The sequence below is a fragment of the Halictus rubicundus genome, chromosome 17 (genome assembly GCF_050948215.1).
Source record: "Halictus rubicundus isolate RS-2024b chromosome 17, iyHalRubi1_principal, whole genome shotgun sequence".
In the NCBI taxonomy this organism is placed as follows: Eukaryota; Metazoa; Arthropoda; class Insecta; order Hymenoptera; family Halictidae; genus Halictus; species Halictus rubicundus.
The window spans coordinates 3075365-3088800 of record NC_135165.1 but is presented as its reverse complement, the minus strand read 5'-3'; the positions used below and the strand labels follow the sequence as shown (position 1 = coordinate 3088800).

Sequence of the window (13436 nt, the reverse complement as noted above, 5' to 3'; positions counted from 1 at the left end):
CGTCGTCGTCGAGACGATGCAGGACGCACCTGAGGCGCCCCTTTCTCACTCGTTCACTTCTCTCTGAGTGGCTTAGAAAAGAAAAAAAAAAGAAAAGAAAAAAACTGTCGCCCGAGAAATTTAAAACGCTTTAAAAAAGCCGACATTCTCGCATAATGAAATACCCATTTATTTATGTCTTCCCTTGAAACGACGCTGCTCCGCCGGCGCGCCGATATTTCAACAAAGAGATACTGCTCGCCCAACCTTTTCAAAACATTGATTCCCGTCACGGCCACGGTATTTCACCCATGGCACCGCTGCTTTTCTTATTTAACCCGGTTTTTCGGAACACCTGCCGAGAAAGCACAGAAATAGCCTTATTTTATGTTAACAGGGCAAGCCCGTCGCAAACATGTCTCCGCGAGAACTGCTCGTTCCTTTATCCGAACACGTGTTGCACAAAAATAACGGTTAGACATCGTTAAACAAATTTTTATTCCAATTGAAGTTCGGTGTTAGTAGACATCGCAGAAATTTTTCGAAAAGAAATTTTAATTATCAATTAAGTTATTAAAATAATATTATTAAGAACTGGGTGTCCAATGTAAAATTAGTGACTGAAAATTAGAGACGATAATTTAAAAAATTGTGTGTTTAAAAACAACTGTGTACCCGTAGAGGCAGTGCTAGGCGACACAGTGATCTACGTCAACAATTGACGCGACGTGATCTACGGAAAGTCGGGATTTGCAAAAAGCTCTGCGGCACGGTTGTGTCCGGGTGGCGGAGAGAACTGGGGTAATCGAACGAGCCAAAAATCTTTTTGGTTTTCGTGTTTCGCGGGACCGTGTGCGGACGCAACTTTCCCGAAACGCAGTGGCACGGTCTAATAGAGCGGAGCAATTGCTAATACAACATCGGGCGGGGGTACAGTGCACTACCGGACTGATCACATTGCCGGCCGTGAACGGGAAGACGATCAGATAGATCGCATGAATACTACGGATGTCGTGCCCGTGTCCGGACCTCCTATATATCCATGGACGAGTCCGACGGACAACGAACGTTCCAGCGGGACACCATCAACCCTGATTGACAACTTCATGCGTGGAATGGCGCAACCGAGATTATCGGGTCTCCAGACCGGAAACTCGTTCTGCTGACCACCTCGGACCTGAACCGAATTTCACCTCCCGCGCGCCGTGTACGATTTCCGCATACAAAAGGGACACCCCCGTCGAATCGACCGAGGCCACGTCGACGAGACACTCGATAAGGACATTTCGTGGCATATGCAACTGATTACCATATCATCACCGGCGAGCCGCCCTTGACGCGCGGCGAATTAGAAAATCATGGGAAATGCACCTTGATGCCGCGCCGCGCTGTCTCGCTTCGATCCTCGTCAAACTCCGCGTTCTTATTATCGACACACTTCTTCCTTGACATTCGTCCTCTCGTTGATTTTTGGTATTAATCTAAAAAATATTGACTCGAAAACAGTGGACACCCTCTAGATACTAATTTGCATGGAATTCGAGACAGGGAAACAGGAGAACAGTCTGAAATAGGAATCTCATGTACGAGATTTAATAAATTAATTATTGACACAGAGAACATGGCAGACAGAGGTACAATGGCGGAATAAAATACTTTCGTCATTTGATATGTTGTAGCTAGAAATAAATTTGCACTGGAAAATATTGATACTGTGATATCGATATTCAGAAGCTTGCAACGAACCGACCTGTAAGTGTGATTACTGCCACAAGAGCTGTATTTTAAGAGAATTCTTTCCTGGTAATAAATAATAGTATTATAACATCGGGCGTCATCGAGGTAACCATGAGCCAGCAGCCTAACCGGTTAATAACGCACGTGGTCGGCGAACAGCGTGGCCACGAGAGATCGGGGAGGCAAAACAGCATGGGCCGGATCGATGATACAGTGAAATGTATCGGGGAGCCGGTTCGACGGGATGACCGTCCGAGCGGACAAAAATTCTCTAGCCACGGAGCGAGCAGGTAACGCGCTAGGGACATAGAGGAGCAAGGATAAAGCGGAGGAGAGAAAGCGGGAGACTGTGTGTGGATAAGGGGGTACCGTTGGGTGCCAGGGGGTGGTTAAAAAGGGGGGTAGATAGGCGAAAAGGGGGCACCAATGTCTTGGCTTGCAAGCCTTGAGGTCCTCCCGTCACCCAATCACGTCTTGGCGAAGCTCGCCATATTTTGCGGGGCGGAGCCCTCTCCTTACTCTCCTCACGCGACCGACTCAGCCTCTGTGTTCTACTATTATTTTAAACCTTTCGCTCTCTTCTTCCACCCCCCGCCGATCGCAGCCCACTCCCCCTCTCATCCTCCCCCCGCCCGCCCTTCTGGTTCGCCGGTTTCATCCCCTTGTCTTCTTTACCACCTCTGCGCCGACACCCTCCTACGATCTGATTCCCCTGCTCCTTTCTCTCTCGTTTCGGCTCGCTTTGACTCACCACCTTCGAAACTCTCTCTCTCTCTCTCTCTCTCTCCCTCTCTCTCTGGATCTCTCTCGACGGCTACGACCGACGTAGATCTGCTCTCCTACCAGCGTCTCCTGCCCCGAGGCAGAGATGAAAATTTCCAGACTCCTTGCGATCGAAACCGAATTGTTATTTCACGAGGTAGTCGACCCCTTCGTTCCCGCTCGGCTAACTCTCTCTTTCTCCCTTGCCCTTGGACGCCAGTTACACTTACTGGGTCCGAAATCGTTGCTGCACCGTCGCTCCTCGCTTCACTTTCGGTTTTTCTTTTCTCTCCGCAGCTCGGACCACGCCGAACATTGTTCCGACTCGCTGCCGATTTATCGGCGGTCTCGGCGCTGATTAGCTTCAGGTGATTTTCTTGAGACTGTCGATCGTTGAATTGCAAAATGCAAAAATTCAGGAGTCACCGGAGGAAATGTTGAAAATGAGATTTTGTAAGAATTTCGATATTTTGTGGATGTAATACTATTTTGAAATGCTCTGTGTATCTCGACTGTTTTGTATTACATGTATCCATTTTTATAATACACGCATAACACCAAAATAGAAAAGGGCGTTCAGTAAATATTTTCTCAAATTAAACGCACTGTGTATAAACTCTTGGGATCTTCAGCGTCTGAATGGATTGCAATGCTAACAAGGTGTACGATGTTGCGCGGCACGAAACGGTTTAATTTTATGGGCCACGAACAAAGACTCCGTGTCCATGCTTTGCACTGGATTATACATCAAGATTAATTTACAAGATAAGGCAAGTGACACTTCCTAGGTATTTACTGCTGTCTGGTACAGAATGGGGTCGGAAATGTTCATATGATCGCCGACACTGCTTTAATTACCTGAGTAACTTCGCGCGAAGTCAGGCCACGTACAGAATTTACTGCAAACAATTATAATCTATCGCCAAATCGTCTCATGTTTCATTCGTACCAGTGGTATTGATTTCTCGAACCCATTAATAAAAATTGCGGGAGTCTCCCTTGACCTTGAAAATTTTACAGCAGTTCCACTCAAATATCAAACAATAAAACGTACATATCAAAAGCTTGAAAAAATAAATTGTATGCATAAAAATAATAATTGAACTTCTCATTCTGCAATCCCATCTAGAAACGGTGTTTCGCAGAAATTGCTTTGGCAAAATGGCTGTCACATCCTTCCGGTTTGAGGTATTTCATTCAATTTTTCAGCAAATACTAATCAAGTATCGCACAACAAGATGTACGTATTAATTTTTCGAAAAACCACGATTTTAAGTGTAAAAAAAATTACAGAACTTCTCTCACTTTTCAACCCTCAAATAACACGATACTCGCGAATAAAGCTCGTAAGCGGGAAATTTAAAATCGCGAAGAGAAGAAAGATGGCAGTGAACTTCTCGCAGAATTACCGGTGCAGACTGTGTCGAACGGAAAAGAGGTTTCGCGTAACCTGAATGGAGGCAGCAAGTTGTAAGCATTATAAGTAGAAATCTCAATAAGCTCGTTCGTTCAGTCTCAAGTCGCTCGGTTTGTTTATTCACCGGGGTGGCAAAGAAGATTTTACACGGTGGCGATCTGCAACGCGATCGGTTCGCGAAAAAAGAAAAAAAGAAATGCAGACAGGACGCGTGTGCCGTGGTTATCAGACCGGCGACTGAAAGGCAGAAAGGCGCGCGCGATTTAAAAAGCGTTTCTTGTCCGCTCACCGGGTAGAAATTCGCTCGTCAAGTCAAGGTTTTCAAATTCAGAGAAGATTCCCGTGAATGGACCGAGAGGTCTTACATACACAAAGACGCTTTCTGCAAATCCGACCGACTGAATCGCCCAAAGAAAAACGGCGGGAACTCGCGAACAGAGAGACTGCGGAGAGTGTTGTGCATAATAGAGACGAAGAAAGGTGCGCCAGGGAAATGAGTAAGTCGCTGGTGTATCAAAAATAAGCCTGACTCTCCTCTTGAAGCTAATGGGCGGCTGCTGCAATCGGCGGAAAGATTAACTAACCGAAGGGAAAGCCTCGATCCTGCTAAAACGCTTCGAACTGCGCGAATGTTTGCGCAGATATAAATTAGAAGCTGCTTTATTCTTTATCACATTTTCTTGGACATGAATTTTTAAATCTGCAATCCATTTTTGCCGTATGTGACAGTTTAAATTTGGCTTTCAATGAAATTGAAATTGCTGAATTATGGAGGAGAAAATTTCCATGCAGCGTATTATTGAGTTGGTTTTTTTATTTTTATGACCGTAAATTAATAAATTCTGTCTGTATCCACTAATAGCCGTCTGTAGCTCCATTTTAGCTAAAAATCTGACCCCAGTCTTTAATAATTATTTCTCAAGCGGAGCCAACTAATCAAATCGATAGTAAAGGCGTGGTGTAAGAAATATAATGTTTTCTGGAGCAGTATCTTTGTCGATTAATTGGAGAGCAACTGCTTCGGTTTATCGGAACAGGCATGAATAAGTGACGGAACCGTGTAATTCGATTTTTGCCGGGAAGTTCTGATGGACCCGACGCGACGCGCGAAAGAATTATTTCTATTAGACTGGCATAACTGCGAAGCTTACGGTAATTAGTATGACAGACGTGCCTAGTGATTCTGATGGTAACCCAATTAACGGCGATCTCAGTACAGTAACGCGAATTCAATATGCAACCGTTGTCGCGACACGTTCTTCGAATTCCCGTCATGCTTTCTAACAAAGAGAATTATTGTATCCTCCGAGCTTGTCCGGACATGTACCAATTGCTTAATTCGCGTGCACGCCGCGCTGGAAATTGCGGTTCACCAAATGGGGGATGACTCGTCTGTCAGGATGAAGTGAAAAGAAATTTCCTCTTCGTCGGTTTCAATTAATATTCCCGTCGGAAAATTTATTTCGCTTGGAAATGCCGATTTAAACGTGCGCCACTGATCCCCTAAATGTTTCGAGTGGTCGCACGGATATTTGCTATGTATATCAGAACTTCGTTAAAATTACACTTGAACACCGCTGAGAGCAGCAAAGTTACGAAGTAATTTGTTTTTGAAAATTTAACCGCCGTACCTAAAGCACAACATTTCCCAAATTAATTTCTTTAAACAAAAACCTGTTCCGCCGCTCGATGAAAATAAAATAAACCAAATAACGTTATATTCAAAAGCGTTGACTCTGTATAAAATACTCATTGCAATTTGCAATGCAATAATAAATTTTAATTGTACATTGCACCCTCCGTGTAGATTCTCCGTCGAAAATACAATGAATGAATTATCTGTTTATTAAAAGGTAAAAATTGTAAAAAAAGCGGTTAAATAAATTAATCGAATCTGTATCACGTTTCAAAAAGAGTAAAGTTATTAATACGAGCAAACGCACATTAGTGTACTGTTCGTGATTAATATATGTTTCATGCGGTTACCTGGTGTGTATGCGATGCATGTGCCAGCATTTAAAAGCGTTTTTAATAAATAACAGTTCTCGCGTTTGTTTATGACCAGGAATGTATGACCTGCTATATGTTAGCCTAGCCTGTGTGCAGTAAGCATAATAGACGGCCATTTGTTTCTTTTTGCGCCATCGCGACATGCTATGTGACTTGGCTACCTAGATTTTACCATGTTCCACCGAAAAAGGGTACCAATGTATCTTACTGTTTCATACGTTCCTCGCTTTGTTACGTTTTATTCCGAGCTTGTCATAAGTGAAGACATCATGTCTCATTAAAACACATTCTATAATTATTGCCTATTTATTATTATTGCCGAATTATTTTATTCGAACGAGCAATTAAAAGTTCCATTAGGTTCTCCAGTTGGGTGAGCTTACTTAAAAAATTATTTTGTGAAAGGGTTGCTTCATGCAATTTCGCTTTATGAGTTCTGACGTTTCCTTTGCTCTTTGTAAAGTGCAAACAACGAGCAGTTTCAGTTCCAACTGTTGACTTCGGCTTTTTAAGAAAAATTCTAGCGAAGAAACTTAATTAAATTGTTTATTCGTACACAGCACCGATGAAAAATGTTATACCACTTCTTTAATATAAACTAATAGACTGTTAAAAGATAGAATAACATTTTTCATGCAGGCACACGTCCTACTGAACGTGTAGCGACTAACGTGTCTGACTTATGGCTCACCGTATCTACTTTAGATGTATTTGTACCTAACCGATGCTCATAATTAGACTGCAGAATCTATGGATCTGTGAAATACAAGTTTCTTTAGAAATATAGCGTAGGAAGATCTAAAAATATCGATACGTCATTTTCAGTTATAAAAATTATTAGAAAAAGAAACAAATTTTTATCTGGCTATTTTTGTTTGCACTCCAACTAAACCAACATTGAATTTTTATATATTGAGTACTTGGGAATTCTTGACGAATAAACATTCATTTTACTACATGTCCCTTTAGAAGAAGCTTGCAAATTTTTTAATGAAGTGAAACAAGCGTTCAAACACTTCATAGCCAAACGTTGTAGAATATTTTCAATCCACTTGCACTCTTAACAACAGGACAGAATATTTTAGACAAAGAGGCCACAAATTCGCAGAAAAATCCGAAGTCCATTTGCAAGGACATCGGACCCGGAATAAATATTCACCGCGCGTCCACCGCCGATTAAAACAACCGGAACAATCCGAAAAGCATAACTACTTTTCATTGTTCACAGCTACGGAATACTTTCGCCGGTGCCGCGGTTAATCCCATTATCTACCGATCGCTTGCAAAGTGTCGTCCATAACTCGTATAATCTAGCGAGCCCCTATAGCGAGAGCGGAGCAGCATTTCGTTCTAAAGTTCACCGCGGGATTTCTGTCAGCGTGACCAATGGCGGTTTATACTGCACCCCGGGCAACTAATTTGTCGTTTACGAAATTACAGAAGGATACGGGGCGGTTGGTCGTTGGACGAATTAGCATAGGATTGGCGGACGCTGTCGTGTGGGGAAAAAAAAAGGAAAAAACGTGCGGGAGAGTGGGGGGAAAGAGAAAAACCAAGGGCCTGCTATCGTTTATCATGGAACAGTTAATATTTAACTGGCGGAACGTTGCGAAGGCGAGGTTTACGTGCCTGCCGTGAACAAAATGCCATGGCGCGAGGGGGACCCACCCACCCCACGGGCTTGTTTCGTTTACGATAATCCTTTACGAAATTAAAAACATTAGGGCCTCGTAAAGATAAAGATATTGTACGTTCCATAACCGGGCAGCGTTATAAACGAGCGCGCTGTGATATAACCCTCGGAATGATGGTGAGAGACCGAGAGCAAGTTAATATCTACATCACGTATTTCTCTTCTCCCGTATCTGTTCCTTCGTAACCCGTGTGACTCTCTCTCTCTCTCTCTCTCCCCCTGTCTCTTTTCTGACCGCTTATCGTCCTCGTTACAACCGTTTCTTCATGCCCCGTAATTGACCGTCTTATGTTTATCACTCGTCCCATGCATCCGAGCCGCTGCCGCGCCACCGCCATCACTATTACCACAATAAAAACCTGTTCTTCCGACGGCTTTTAGATGCCGGGGTCGCGATGGCGATGCCATTTCAATTCTATGCCTCAATTCCATTTATGGACCCGTTTCACTGCATATTTTCCCGACGCAACGCCGGACGAGCTCTGCGCGGCCGTTAAACTTTTAGCCTCCTTATTTTCGATGGACCGTTTCGAGGTGCGAAACTAACTCTGCCACTTGGATTTTTTTATATTGACATCGATTCGCTTAATAATTTGCAGAACTGTTGCACGCAGCCTCCACGAACTTCAAATATTTACTCGCAACGTCAAACAGATCGATTTTTACACTCCAAGAGATTTGTGACAGAATTTGTGACTATACAGGAAAAATTATGTGGAATATGCACATTACGCACCGTTGAAAAGCCAACTCCGATGAAAAGGAATAAAACAGTTGATAATTTTTCGGGAACGTTTTCACCAACGGTCGACGAATTGAACCAACAGGTAGGATCACGAAGAACTGAGTTGCATGCGTGCCGATTCATAGCTAATCGGACATGAGTACGAACAGGTGCGCGCAGGGATTGGTTTTCACGCTTGCTGTACTGATATGCAATTGTAGAACGCGTTACATTCATTATTATTGTAACGCTGTTGTACGGAATCTGGCGGTGACCAACAATGGCCGCGTTTGCTTTATTATGTAGGTATGATGATGGGATATGAACTGAAAAGGATTCGTGCTGAAACGCAGTCGTACTACAACATATATACAAACAGTATAAATCCAAATATAATAGTCTCTGAAATGTGTCGAATTTTACTTTTACAATTCCAGTTTGTTCTTCTTCGAATAATTATTTTCTGCGCATTTCTATCCGTCAGTAATTTGCTGATTTCAAGCACACTGGATAAAAGGAAGTGTCGTGCACAGAATACAATAATGTCGACTGTGTGATATAATTTTCGTAGTAAATATTATATATACATACAATTCGCTGAAATTGGAGTGGAAGCGCTTTGCTACCGTGGCAGAGGGCGTCACTCCTTACATCTTACCTGAAACAAGATGAAATCGTCCATTTTCTATATTAAATTTACATTGATTTAGTAGCGTAGAATTATCTCCGTGCAAAATATTTTACACTTTTAAGAATGCCACCAAAAAGTCTACTCTGGTATTACTCGACCAAGGCCAAGCATAACAGCCCAATTTCCCACAAAATTGCTACCGTCCTCCCTCGAACAATTGAACAAAGAATGGACCGATCATGGGCCACGTTGTCGTCGTCAGGAATTCCACGTTGAAACGTTGTACGCGCGGCGATTAGGTTGGTCAGTGACTGGCTGTTTCTTGCGGTGGGTAGGGTAGCATGAAGACATATTGTCGAGCAGAGCCGAGTGACTGAACGTGTCCCGGCGGTTAGGGATAGATGAGCAACGAAAGAAGCAAGGGGAGAAAGAGAATAAACAGACGCGCGATGTACAATATTGTTAAAAGCATAGAAATAGAAGGAGAGACATGGTCTCGCCGAGAGGAAGAGAGACGGGGAACGGGTCCGCAGCCATTCGAGGTCAGACTGACAATGACAAATGGCAGAGTGTGCGCCGTCCTCAAATTTTCTTATTACCTCGGTACGCAAGTTCTTGCGAGGCAACGGTGTGTGCTTCGCAATTTACGCTTCTACGGCAGGCGCTCTGCAACTGCCCCGGGAATTTCAAGCCGAATCGTGCTCGCCTCGAAACCAACGTATATATAATAGTATGTACGCTCCTCCGCGTTTCCAAGACATTAGGCATACGTTGTTAAGGTTGCTGTGTTTAGTGTCACATAACCCCGCGAATGTACGCGCCACCCGCCGGATTAAATTGAACCGGTCTGGAATACGCTCGACGATACGCCCCCTACTTTTCCCGGCTCCTGGTCAACCCTTCTTTCTCGTTCTCGCCTGATCCACTGCGTGCAATTTTATGCGCACGCTCCCTTTTCACCATGCAAAAAAAAATACAAATGCAAACCTAGTGATAGGCAAAGAAATTTTCTTCGAATAATATTTTCCGAAATTTTTAGGTCATCCTACTTCTTTTAAAAATATCTTCGTCACCGTGACGAGACAGCTGAGGTCAAGACGAATCCAACGAGCTGCGACACGTATGTGCAATGACCTTCGGATGACCTTGAGTGCGAAAAGTTCATAACAGTTAACCAATCGATGGAAATAACGACTTGAAAAAACATCGAATGGAAGATTCCCCGTGCTACAGACATGATGGAAATGTTAATAATTTTAATTCGCGTGCACGATTCTTTTGTGTATCTTGCAAATTAGAATTATGCACGGTGGATACACAGTCCAGTAATCACTGTAGTGTAACCCCGATAATTATTGGAAGATAAAGCCCACCCTTCGACTGCATTGTTTGTCCTCCCTTCCGGGAGATTATTGACTTTTATTCGAGTAGGTTCTTGAATTAATTGGGAATTTCAAGAGAACCGAGCGAGAGGGATGGTGGGGGGCGATTTCGAATGTCCATGTAAACACGATGCCTGAAGGTGTCGAGAAGGGGAAGATTATGATAGATCGAAGGCGTCAAGCTGAGGAAACGGGTATTTAAAGGAAGATCCTCTCCCTCCCTGCTACTTTCGCCGAGTTAATCAGCACTCGAGGAACCTTTAACTTGTCGGTCCCTTCTCCTTGGATTATGAGAAATCTATTCGTTCGATTTCCACCGGTTTATTTGCATTGAAGTGATTGGGGTGCTTCTTCGATATTCAATATTTCTTCCCTTCTTAACCGATACTTGCATCCTTTTATTTGCCTCGCCGTTGCTTTCCACACAATGCTGGAAAACCAGACGATTGTTGTAATACTTCTTCAATTTACGTAAGAGCTTTCATTCGGTTTTCGAAGTCGCGATATTGTACCTTTATACACGCAAATAAATATTACAAAGCCACGAAGAGGAACAATTAATTTCTGCAGAATTACTTGCAACGGGGTGCACACGAAAATTGGTTCTTTCACACAAATATTTTCGGAAGGCTAATATTATTAATCAAGGAAATAAGTGTCTCCTGTATTCCCCGCTCCCCCAAAACAAACGCATTTATTTATTCTGCCCGCAGCGCAGCGCGCGTTAGGGAGCATCGAGTAAAAACTGAAACCAATGAATCCATAATTCTCGAAAACTGTAAAAGTCTCCCCGAGGAGTTTTCGCCGTTCGCAAGTTTTATGAACGACAGAGGAACAGTGACCGGCGCGCAGCATCATCTCCGAGAGCTGTGTGTGCCGCACACGCGCGCAACGGCCTTATGGTCGGCGGGTCGGTGTGTCGCCGGCATGCATATGTATGCGTGTAAAGAGAGCGAAAGGAGACGAAGGCTACGACAGGGCTGCGGGGTTTCCGGGAGCGTTTGGCGGCGGGGGTGAACAGATACAGGGCCCTGCTAGGGGGCGGCCTGGAGAGCAGGGGATAATAGGGATGAGTGGGCCAAGGGGTATGAATCAAGCTGAGCAAACATTGAACTTCGAGATACGGTATCGCCACGCGGAACCTACACACCACGAGCAAAGAGGGAGGGCCCACCTCGAAGTACACCTTGGCGATTACAATTCTCGACCCTGGCCGTAGCTCCTCCTACACGGGACACCGTCCCGGAATATGTATGTGCCAAATATTGGCAGTCCCAGCCGCCCCTGTGTCTCCTAGCCCGCGTGCGTGTGCATGTTTGCGCACGGAGAGCGCGGAAAAATTTCGATCAACTTCTCCCGAAACCCAACTACCCGCTGTTTTCACCGAACAACTCGCGAACACCGGTGGACCCGCGCTCTGTCCGTGTAAGAAGATGGAATTTTAAATACGCCCAACTTCCGGTAATTCGTTTGAGTTCCCTGTTTGTCTTTCCGCTTCGGCCACGATTGTTTGGGGATTGTCCGAGTACGTGTTTCTACGGCAAACGAAAGTTCCGGCCATTGAAATCGCGAGGGGAAGAGCGCGCGCGGCCACGTCGAATCGAACCTCTCCGATGCAATTTTCAGGGACACTGTGTCCCACGAAATACGCGTATTGTTTTTTAACGATTGCTTCTGCCACGGCGATCCGCAGACGCGGTTCCGCGTTTATTTTTTGGTTGGCGTTTCGGGCTGGGAGGCCGCAACCAACGCAATACTCAATACTTAACACTAGAACGACCGGAGCAGTCAAAATGACTGGTTCCTAATTTTTTCATTTACAATTACTGAAATTGTAAAAATGTTTTCATCGGAAATTTTTTAACGAACCTCTTCATTCAAGCACAATATTACAATGAAAGTTGTATGAAGTATGAATGGGCACAGTCTTGTCACTGTTACAAAGCAGTATACGTCAGTCGCATTTACTAGTCGGTCGTTCTACTGTTAAACATCCTAGTCGAACAATTTTAGTTTGCGGGATGTATGTGTTATTTCTTACACAGATTTACCAGAAAACGTTCCTTTTTATTTGGTGTAATACTTTTTAGTGGTAGGTATTACATTGTAAAAGTATCTGCATTTTACAAATTTGTCAATGTGATCGATGCACGACGGGCCCTCGAGTTTTGCGTTTTCGAAGGTCGCGCCGGACAAGAAATGTGACTAATAGGGTGGCCTTCTAAAATAGCCAATGACTGCAGGGAGATAAGGGTGCGTTTGGCTTGGAGAAATGTAACGTCTCATCCCGTGGGATATCAGGAGAGTGGCCTCTCCCCGTCTCAAATTCCCGAATGTTTTAGCCAACCCCAGCTACACGAGACCGGAATATCTTAAAGGGGCAAGGACTTTTTAAGAAAAACCATTATCGTATATATGCCGGCGTGATTAGCGAAGATGACCGGGTCGCTCGTTTCTGCAAAATCTCGTATCTTTAATACCTTCGTTCGCAAAAATGTGCGGGCTCCTGAAGGAAGAAGACGCGAATCCCGAGATTCTGTATTCCATCCGTGCAAAAATGTGGAAGCAATTTTAGGAAGATAAAATTGATGAACAATCGTAAACGGTCCGCAGACTTATTGCAAACGTCGGCGGATCAAAATTCTTGGAAGACCTGGACAGAAGCTGTGCAGTTTAAAAAAGAGAGAGAGAAGGTAGGAAAAGAGAGAGAAAGAGAAAGAGAGAGGAAACAAAACGACAAAGGTCGGTACGGCCGGCGGGAACAAGAGAAACAAGAAGAACGGAGGGAAGAGGGTGAATCTTTGTGCGAGTTGGCGTACAATAGTAATGCAAAAGTCAACTCCCTGCTGCGCCGGAAGTCGACGGTCGGCCATCTTTCCAACCGGATGTGCATCCTAAATGTCTCACGAGGTTCGTATATACGAATTTTATATAGCGTCCTTCTTGCCCTTTCCATTTGCCCGTTCTCCCATTGGTTCCTGCTCGTTCCGAGCCGCGCACCGCGGCTTTTCTCTTCTGCCGTTTAGCGGGCTTGTTTCTTCCACAGTTACTTCCCATCGTTTTATCCCTCTCCGTTCCAGCCGGGTTCGGCGTTATTGTCG

At 44.3% G+C, this 13436-nt stretch overlaps 1 protein-coding gene across 3 annotated transcripts in view; it reads right to left on the bottom strand.

Annotated features, from left to right (window-relative positions):
- LOC143362553 (cytotoxic granule associated RNA binding protein TIA1) overlaps nucleotides 1-13436 on the bottom strand; it is a 582269-nt gene that overhangs the window by 482250 nt on the left and 86583 nt on the right. The window lies entirely within an intron of this gene.